The sequence below is a fragment of the Elephantulus edwardii genome, unplaced genomic scaffold, assembly GCF_000299155.1.
Source record: "Elephantulus edwardii isolate Elephantulus edwardi_28Jun2011 unplaced genomic scaffold, EleEdw1.0 scaffold00211, whole genome shotgun sequence".
Taxonomy (NCBI): domain Eukaryota; kingdom Metazoa; phylum Chordata; class Mammalia; order Macroscelidea; family Macroscelididae; genus Elephantulus; species Elephantulus edwardii.
This window is the reverse complement of record NW_006399961.1, coordinates 4,997,430-5,008,520: the sequence shown is the minus strand read 5'-3', so window position 1 is coordinate 5,008,520 and position 11,091 is coordinate 4,997,430.

The following is an 11,091-nucleotide window of genomic DNA, read 5'->3' as shown; positions in this document are numbered from 1 at the left end:
ACATTCATGGTTCTCACATTCCATGTTCCAACCACTAGGGTCTGCTTACAATATATAAATTCTCGCTTCCAAAAGAAACTTGGTGTCCCCCTCTTTAAGACACACCTATCTATTCTTCTGGGGATCCATGGTATGTTCATACACTTCCCTAGCACTTCAACTCAAAGACATCAGTTCTTCTGTCATCCTTAGTCATTGTCCAGCTTTCTGATGCATAGCAATCAAGAATGAAGACTATGGTCTAGATCAGGCACACCTTAGTTTCCAGACTGACAGCGTTGCTCCTCAGTACTCTAGAGAGCTCCCTGACAGCAGATTTTTCTCAGTGCAATTTGTCTTGACTTTCTGCCTAATGGTACCAAGGGTGTTGATTGTTGAGCTAAGCAAGCTGAAAATGTTAAAAACCTCAATTGCTTCTTCATCTATCATGGTATCATGGTGCTGCCAATTGGCACAATGGTGGGAATGTTTGCCTTCTTGATGTTGAACTTCAGTCCTTATTGAAGACTACAGTCTTTGACTTTCTGCAAGCACTTCAGGTCCTTCTCAGTTTCAGCAAGCAAAATTGTGTCATCTGCATATCTCAGGTTGCTGATCAATCTTTCTCCAATCCTGAAGCTACATTCTTCCTCATAAAGCTAAAACCTCCTGAATGATCTGTTATGCATACAGATTGATAGGTTATGGAGACAAGACACATCTCTGATGCACTCCCTTCCTGATTTTGAACCATGCAGTGTGTCCTCGCTCTGTTCTGATGACTGCCTCCTGGTTTAAGATTTCTCATGTAAACAATCAAGTGTTCTGGGATTCCCATTCTTCTCAAGGATCAGTGATAGGACTGGGAAACTTAGAGGAGCATTTGCCATTGGATTCATCAGGAGGGAGTGTGCTTGAACATTCCTTCCCAAACAGAGACAGGGAAAAAACACAGCTAAATGTACATTTCTTAAGCTGGAGGAACTGAAGAACAAATTCAAGCTGAGTTCCAATACTTAAGAATGCTATGGGCAGAATATTGAATGATCTAGGAAGCATTAAAAGAAGATGGAAGCCGCACAGAGTCACTGTACAAAAAAAACCCTGGCTGACACAGAAAAAAATTCATGAAACAACATTTGATTAAGAGGCAATGATGATAAAGGAGGAAGTTCACGCTGCACTGAAGGAATTGGCACAAAACAAGGTCGCTAGAATTGATGGAATACCAGTTGACATATTTCAACAAACAGTTGCTGCCTTGGATATGCTTACCAGGTTGTGCCAAGAAATCTGGAGGACAACTACCTGGCCAATTGACTGAAAGAGATACATATTTATTCCCATTCCAAAAAAAGATGATAGAGTGTGAAAATTATCAAGCAACATCACTAACATCACATGCATGCAAAATCCTGTTGAAGATTATCCAAATAACTGGAACAGTAAGTACATTGAAAGAGAGCTACCAGAAATGTAAGCTGGACTTAAAAGAGACTGTGGCACTAGAGACATTATCACCAATGTCAGGTGGATCTTGGCCAAAAGCAAAGAGTACCAGAGGAATGTCTATATGTGTGTCATTAACTTTGCAAAGGCATTTGACTATGTGGATCACAACAAATTGTGGATAACCTTGAAAAGAAAGGGAATCCCAGAATATTTGATTGTGCTCATGTGAAACCTATACTTGGACAAGGAAGCAGTCATCAGAACAGAGCAAGGAAACACTGCATAGTCAAAATCAGGAGAGGAGTGTGTAAGGGATGCACCCTGTCTCCATAGTTTTGCAATTTATATGTGGAACAGATCATTCAGGTGGCTGGACTTTATGAAAAGGAATTTTGCATCAGATTAGGAGGAAGACTCATTAACAACCTACGATATGCAGATGACACAACCTTGCTTGCTGAAACTGAAGAAGACCTGAAGCACTTGTTGCAAAAGGTTAAGAACTGTAGTCTTCAGTATGGACTGAAGTTCAACATCAAGAAGACAAAGATTCTCACCACTGGGCCAATTGGTAGCACCATATTAGATAGAGAAGAGATTGAGGTTGTCAGCAATTACAGCTTGCTCAGATCCACAATCACACTCTTAATTCTAGCAGCCAGGAAATCAAAAGATGAATTGCATTGGGAAAATCTGCTGTCATGGGCCTCTCCAGAATGCTGAAGAGCAATGATGTGAGTCCAGATACAAAAGTGCTCCTAATCCATGCCATGGTCTTCTCAATTACGTATTATGCTTCAGAGAGTTGGACAATGACTAAGGATGACAGAAGAAGAATAGATGTCTTTGAGTTGTGGTGCTGGAGAAGAGTCTTGAACATACCATAGACTGCCAAAAAAACAAATAGGTCTGTCTTGGAGAGGGTGAAACCCAGTCTCATTTACTTTGGGCATATGACCAGGAGGGACTGGTCCTTGGAGAATGACATCATGCTTGGAAGGGTGGGCGGACAGCACAGGAGAAGGAGACCCCAGATGAGATGGACTGATACAGTAACTGGGACAACGGGGGTTGGTATGTCAGAATTAGTGAGACTGGCTCAGGACAGGGAAAGGTTCAGAGCTGCTGTACATAGCAGGCAATTCAATGGCACATACAATAATAACATACTATGACAGATTTTGGAAGCAGGAATGGCATCCACTTCCTAAACAACATGTCTCCAGAAACACCATGAACTTTGGTATATGTCATTAATTGTAGAAGAGCTTTAGGCTTTTTGTTCTTAGGGTCTTTATGAATCATGCTCGACTTGAAGGCAATCAACAACAACAAAAACATACTGAATGGTTAACAGTAGTTACCTTCAGACAGGTTAAGAACAGATAGAATTTCATATTCTACTTTGTATACTTCCAAAATTTCATGTGAAACATTTAATACTTCAGCATTGGTGAGTTAAAATACAGCTTAAAAATAAATGGATTTTTCAAGATTTCAAGGCAGAATTCAGCTCACTGTTGGAATGTTGCTTGGATCCAGATGAGAGGCTTTTCAAATATTTAATGACCTTTTATTATCAGACCCAAATAATTTATGATAATCTAAAATTTTTAAACCTTATGCATCTCAAGGAGAAATTGAGATCCAGTGAAAATACCCATGGTCATTTTTCATGAAAATGGCTTTTGATATTGACCACAGATGGAAGGATAAAAATTTAATTTTGGTCCTTAGCATTATTCTACATCAAAATCCTGAAATAATTAAATCGTATAAGCTCAGATGTGTAAAATCTTATATAATTTTATTGTTGTAGGTTACTTGCTGCAGAAAATCTCATCCTGAAGTATCTATTACAGTACTGAAGGATTCTATCGGCAAAGTATTAAATGCTGCACTAAGCATCAATGTAAGAAAGAAAGAATACACAAAGTCATTGTACTAGAGGGATTTGGTCAACAATGAATCATTAAAGGGAGTAGCATATGATCAAGAGCTTCAAGGTGTTTGTTTGGTTGTGGCTAAGAAGTTTTCAAACCTTTGCTTCCTGTTTGTTCTACTATATATATGGATACAATCACAGAGCATTCAGATATGTTTGTGGGAATATTTTCTGCCAAGCCTATATTTGGTCATGGTTATTGTCTTATTTGCCTACCGATACCTGTTCATCTTACCTGTCTCCACTTACCTTTGTCTCCACTCATACATTAATATTTGCTAACTCTTGTGTACCTCTCAGTATCTTCTTTTCCCTTAAAATATCATGCAGAACCCCCACTTTTTGCATGCTGTCTTTCCTGTTACCCAAATTAATATTATAACAACAATATCATTATCTATCTTACTGATTCTCCCCCCACCTTCCCTCTCATCCCTGGTAAGCATCCCCAGTGGTACTGAAGGGAGATATCCAATCTTCACTGAAAGAAGTGGCAAAAAAAGAAAGTCCTAGGAATTGATGGAATAGCAAATAATATGGTTTGACAAGCAGATGTAGCCCTAGACATGCTCACTACTCTATACCAGGAAATTTGGAAGACATTTACGAGGCCTACTTGACTGGAAGAGATCTGTATTTATTCCAGCTCCATAAAAAGGTGATACAACAGTTTAGAAATTATTGAACAATATCATTGTTGTTGTTAAGTACCGTCAAGTCGCAGGAGACTCATAGCAACCCTATGAAGGAGAGTCCTCGACTCTTGGGTGTCTTTCATCCTCTCTCCAGGTTCATAGGGTTTCCGGAGGCAAGCTATTATGGAAGTGGATGCCACTCCTCCTTCCACGCTTGTTTTAATCAGGGAGCTCCACCCCCCTCTCTGTCCGCACTGGGTAGCCAACCATTAACACATTTGACACATCAGTGTCACTGTGTTCAGCCTCACAGCAACCAAAAGTGACCACGGTATGGCAACTTGTACACCAGGGCTATATGACCTAGAGGAATGTCTGAACAGAAACAATCAAAGACAGGCCCGAGGACCGCGGATTAAAAGTCACCCACCTTTGGCTTGGTAGCATCGCTTTCTGTCCACTGGGCCAGCTGATCTCTCTCTCGAAGTTGATACTATTGTTGTTAAGTGCCGTCGAGTTGCAGGCAACTCATAGCGACCCTATCAAGGAGAGTCCTCGACGTCTGGGGAACAATATCATTAGTATACGTTAAAATAAAAACCTGCCAAAGATTACTGGAAAATGGCCGGAAGCGTACCCTGAGAAATGACTGAGAAATTCAGCCTGGATTTTGAAGAGGCTGTGAAATGAGGGATATCACTGCTGATATCAGATTGACCTTGGCTGAAAGCAGATGATATCAGAAGGATGATTATCTGTGTTTTATTGACTATGCAAAAGCATTTGACTGTGTGGCTCATAAGAAATTATGAGTAATGTTCTTGTCGTGTTGTTGATTTCCTTGAGGTAGAGCATGACTCATAGCGACACTAAGAACAAAAGGCTTGAAACCTTTCTATAACATAAACCTTTCTATAACTATTGACATTTATCAAGGTTTATAGAGTTTCTGGAGGTATGTTGTTTAGGAAGAGGATGCCACTTCTGATTCCTAGAAAACTTAATTGTGCTCATGCGAAACCTGTACATAGATCAAGAACTAGGCACTTGAATTAAAAAAAGGGAGCACTTCATGGTTTAAAATCAGGAAAGATATGAGCCAAGATTGTATCCTTCTGCCCTATCTTTTCAATCAGTATGCTGAGCAAATAATTTGAGAACATAGATTATATGGAGAGGAACTTGGCGTCAGGATTGGAGGAAGATTCAACAACCTACATTAGGCAGATGACACAGCTTTGATTACCAAAAGTAAGACTTGAAGCACTTACTAAAGATGATAAAAAATGATGTAGTCTTCAGAATGGAGTATACTGATGTATACTATATATATACTATATACTACATATTACATACTATATATAATGCATTAAGAAAAAAACACACCAAAAATCATCACAACTAGATTAAAAGGCAGCATCATGAAAAATAAAAACTGAAGTTGTCAAAGATTTTACTTGGATCCACAATCAATATACATGGAATCAGAAATCAAGAAATGAAAAGACTTGGTGCATTGGACAATATGCTATTGTGGATCTTTTGAAAGTAATAAAAGAGCAAGGATGAGAGTTTAAAGACTAAGATGCCCCTGATACAAAACTTGATCTTTTCAACTGTTTCATATACATGTGAATAATTGGTGAGGAAGATGGAACACGAATTGGTGCTCTGAATTATGGTGATGGAGAATACTACTGCATATTCCATGAATTGCATATTCTATGAGGACAAACAAATCTATTTTGTAGGAAATATAAACAGGTGCCCTTTAATGGTAAGAATGGTAAAACTTCATCTCTCATACTTTAAGCATATTGTCAAGAGACAGTTTTTGTTGTTATTGTTGTTCTTACCTGCCATATAGTCAAGTATAACTCATAGTGACCCTACGAACAAAAGATCTGAAGCCCATTCTATCCTGTGCCATCCTCACAATTTCTGACACACAAGAGCCCATTGAGGCAGTCACTACATCAATCCACCTGGTCGAGCGTCTTCCTCTCCTCTGCTGACCCTCCACCCTTCCTAGTATCATGTCCCTCTCCAGGATCCATGCCCAAAGTATGTGAAACAAAGCCTCATTCTTGGCTCCAAGGAGTACACACAATGTAGCTGAATGTAGTCCTCTTCTCCAACACCATAGCTCAAAGGCATCAGTTCTTCTTCTTTCATCCTTATTCACTGTCCAGCTCTCAGATGCATGGCAAGTAATCAGACTATGGCCTGAATCAGACACACCTTAGTTCTCAAACTGACATCCTTACTCCTCAATAATTTGGAGAGGTCCCTAACTGCAGATCCTCCCAGAGCAATACATCTCCTTATTTCTGACTGCTGGGAAAAGGGTGTTAATTGTGGGTTCAAGCAACATGAAGTTGTTGACAGTTTCAATCTCTTCTCCAACCATTATGATGTTGCTTATTGGTCCAGTGCTAAGAATCTTTGTTTTCTTTTCATTGAGATTAATTCCATACAAAAGGCTGCATTCTTTGATATTCTGCAACAATTGCTTCAGTCTTCCTTATTTTCAACAAGCAAGGTTGTGTTATCTACATAATGCTTGCTATTGATAAGTCTCCCTCCAATCCTGATGCCACATTCTTCTTCAGAGAGTCCAGCCTCTCTAATAAATAGTCTGCAGTGTGCTGTGCTGCTCACCAAATGACTGTCTCCAGAGGTTCAAATCTCCCAGTGACTCCACAGAAAAAAAGATGGACAGTTTTCTCCTGCAAAGACGTACACTCTCAGAACCCCAGTAGAGAGTTGCTATGAGTTGGAATTGAGCTGAGAATCTTCAAGGGAGCTGGCTGCCATAGTAAGTAGCTGGAGAGTTTTATCACACAAGCACTTTATGGTTGCACCACGAGGACTCCTGTGATCATATTACCATGGAAAAGTAGATTTCTGAACAGAGAATACCGTAAAAAAGAAAAAAAGTAAGAAAGACCTTTGTGGGCACAAAAGGAACTCCTCATCTGGTGGGGTGAACCAAGATGTCTGAATCATCTTCTACCCTGATCCTCTCTTCAAGGTGAATGACACCATTCAGATTTCATCATGTTTGACACTGGTGGCCTGTGCCTACTGACTAGAGGTGCTAACTGGGAAGAATTGATGTGATCACTAACAAAGAGAGAAACATTTTGGCTCTTTGGATGTGGTTTGTGTGAAAGATGCAATGGCAACTGCTTTGCCATCTGGTTTTCCAGCATTTTGGTTATTGGCAAAGTAAATCTGGATTTCTTTTTCACTCTACTTCAGAGAAACATAAATTCCATTTGCTGTTGAGCAACAAACCACGATTTCTCTTCCCCGAAGAAAGGTATCTGCCTCAGCCTCACCATTGTTGAAGAGAGAGACAAGAGCCTGGATACACAACGGTGCAGTGGGTGATATTTATCTTTAGATGAAGTGAACGAAGAGGCTTTTACATAATTAACGATTATGATTTTTAATCACAGCATGATATTTAAAATGTCAGCCAGGAAGACAAACTGAAGCATTTTTAAAGGTCATCTGCCTACTTCTGATATTTTAATTGAGAACCATTCTCAAGCTAAATTTACTGTTGTTGAGTTGGAACTGATTCATAACTGACTCTCCAGACAGTATATAGAGCCTGTCCATCACATTGAAAGGTTGCCTAGCTTTCTCCTGCAGGGTCCTGATGGATCTGAACCACCAGAGACATGTTAGCGTTACGTTAGCAGCACAAATCCCTACCAGTCATTCCACCAGCACTCCCCTTGGAAGCCATTAGTGGTTATAGCTGGGGCAAATTCACCTGTACGGATTGTGAACAGAAACAGGTTTTTCCAAGCAGATGAAAAATATATAGAACAGGAGACGCCTTCTGGAAAGATGCTTGGTGTTTCTAGCACAAGAATACATACAGAGACAGTGACACAGAGTATTTTATACTAGGATTGTTTAAGGAAGTTCAGATTTTCCCTTTAAATGTCTGAATCTAAAATCAGAAGCACTTGGTGTGTGTGTAAATTTTGTTAGATGCCAGCATATGACTCATAGCAACGGTATGGACAATAGATAGAACCCTGTTATCCTATTCTATATTCATCATCTCTGACATACTTGAGCCCATTGCTGCAGTCATTGTGTCACTACATCAGTCCATTTCATTGAGGGTCTTCCTTTCCTTCTTGATCCTCCACCTTTCCCAGTGTGATATCCTTCTCCAAGGATTAGTTTTTTCTAATAACATGTCCTTTGTTTTGACTTCTCAATGCTCTAGTGCAATTTTCAGTGTCTTCTGACATCTATTTTGAGGGTTTTTTTCCCTCCTTTCTCCTCTGTCTTTGTAATGACTTTTTTCTTTCTTTATGGATGAGATCCATGATGTGATCATCCCACACCTCATCTAGTCTTCAGTCACTGATGTTCAATGCTTCACTTCTATTCTTAAGATGATTTTGAAACTAAGGTAGACACAAGATCATATTTTGGCTCTCATGGACTTGTTTTAATTCTCTTTGGCCTCAATTTGAATTCACACATCAATAACCTACATTATGCAGATGACATACCCTTCCTTGCTTGCTGAAAGTGAGGAGGACTTGAAGCACTTGTTGCAGAAGATCAAATAGTCTTCAATATGGCTTGCATCACATCGTCAAGAAAACAAAAACTCTTACCATTGGACCTATAGGCAACATCATGAGAGATTAATAAAAGATTGATGTCGTCAACAATTTTATCTTGCTTGGCTCACCAATCAACAACCTTGGTACCAACAGTCAGGAAATCATGAGACGTGTTGTGTGGGAAAGTCTGCAGTCAGGTACCTTTCTAAATTATTGATGAGTCATTATGTCGGTTTGAGGACTAAAGTGCATCTGATTCAGGCCATGGTCTTTTCTATCACTTGCTATGCATCTGAGAGCTGGACAATGGATAGAGATGACAGAAGAAGAATTGATACCTATGAGCTGTGGTATTGGAGAAGAGTACTTGAATTGTCAAAAGAACAAATAGGTCTTGGAGAAAGTGCAGACAGAGTGCCCATTGAAAGCAAAGATGTTGAAGCTTCATCTCATAAACTTGAGACATATTGTTAGGAGGGTCTATTCCTTGGAAAGGGACTTCATGCTTGAAAAGATAGAGGGTCAGCAAGGGAAACAAAGACCTTTGACCAGGTAGACTGACACGGTGACTGCCACAATGGCCTCTAATGTGTCAGGAAGTGTGCAGATGACTCAGGACAGAACAGAGTTCAGATCTGTTGTTCACAGGGTCACTATGGGTCATAATGAACTTGATGGCACCACTAACAATGTACCCAAAGTATGTGAGGCAAAGCTTTGCCATGCTTGCCTCCAAGGAGCACTTTTGTTACACCCTCTCCAAGACATATCTGTTTGTTCTTTTGGCAGTTCATGGACTATTCAGTACTCTTTTCCAACACCACAACTCACAGGCATTAATTCTCCTTCTGTCATCTTTAGTCATTGTAAAATGCATAGCAAATGATTGTTAAAATTATTACTTAAATCAGGCCCACCTTAGTCTTTAAACTGACATCAATCTAAAAGTGGAGTTTTCATTCTATTTTAAAGTTTAGCATGAACCTAGAGTCCATGTAAGATTTTTTTAAATCTGCCTTTGCCAACAGCCATCCTTTTAACCTTAGTGCTGACTTGAGCCATATACCGTAAGGCCAGTGTTCCTTTTCTCTATGATCTGGTAAGGGTAAGATATAGTTTATTCTCAAAGGGATTGGTAATGATAGTCAAACATATGTAAGATGTGATACCTTGAAAGCACAGGGGCTTGGAGCAGAGCATATTTGCTGTTGCTTTACAATCCTCAGAGATGGTTTGAGGGAAAAACTTTATTAAATGATTACTCGAAAAAACCTATCTTGTTGCCATTCCCTGACCATCTTACAGTAAACTGAATGATAGGTACCTTTGACCAATCATGTAATGCCATGTATGTGTTAAGTACCTATTCCTGTCAGATTCTTCCTTCCAATATCCCACCATTACCTCCCTTGAGAATCTTTCATTCAATTCTGATTTTATAACCTTTAGTACCTAATCCATTAGTACAAGAAGCTACCACTTGTCCAGTCAGCAGAATGGCCATTTTCCACTGTGTAACAGTGGTTGTTTCCAGAGTGTGGATAGTTGCTATACTTTAATATGCTTATTTTTGCTTTTCTTTAAGCAAACACTATGATGTTCTATGACACCTTTGATCTGAAGAACATTCTTTCCTTCCTGCTCCCATGTCTTTATTATTTATATTTGTGGGAAAGCAGATATTAATATTATAAGTATAATTTTATATTTTTAAGTTATTTAATTTTAGAAGGTGTTGTATCATCACCCCATGTTTGAGATTCATATATAGACTTGTACATATTAGTAGTTATTATGTTTTGTTCAGTAGCATTTTATGGAGCTCTGGTGGCCTAGTGGCAAGAAGCTGAACTGCAATCACAAAGGCATGTGGTTCAAGGCCACGAGCTGCTCTGCAGAACAAGGATGGGCAATCTGTTCCTGTGCGATTAACTGCCCCTGAAAACTGGCTGGAGGGTCAGCTATGGGTCAGTTCCAACTCTACAGTATACTACAACAACAAGAACAACAGTATTTTATGGGTATAGGTATAACTCAAATCATTAGACTTATTTCTACTTTTGGACTGACTGTTACAAGTAATATTATGGCAAACATCCATTCTTTGTATATACAAGTATTTAATTTCTCCTGGGTCAATACAGAGGAAAGGAATGACTCAATCATATGTTACATACATTTTCAACATTTTAAGTATCTATTTTCTTCAAAACAACTGTGAGATATCATCTTACCCCAGTCAAAATAGCAAAATTTAACAGAACAGAAAGCAAAAAATGCTGGCGAGGTTGTGGAGAAACTGGAACCCTGATTCACTGTTGGTGGGAGTGTAAAATGGTGCAGCCCCTGTGGAAGGCAGTATGGCACTTTCTCAAAAAGTTGCAAATAGAAATACCATTTGACCCAGCAATTCCACTACTGGGAATATATCCCAAAGAGACCATAACTGACATCCAAGCAGATATATGCACACCCA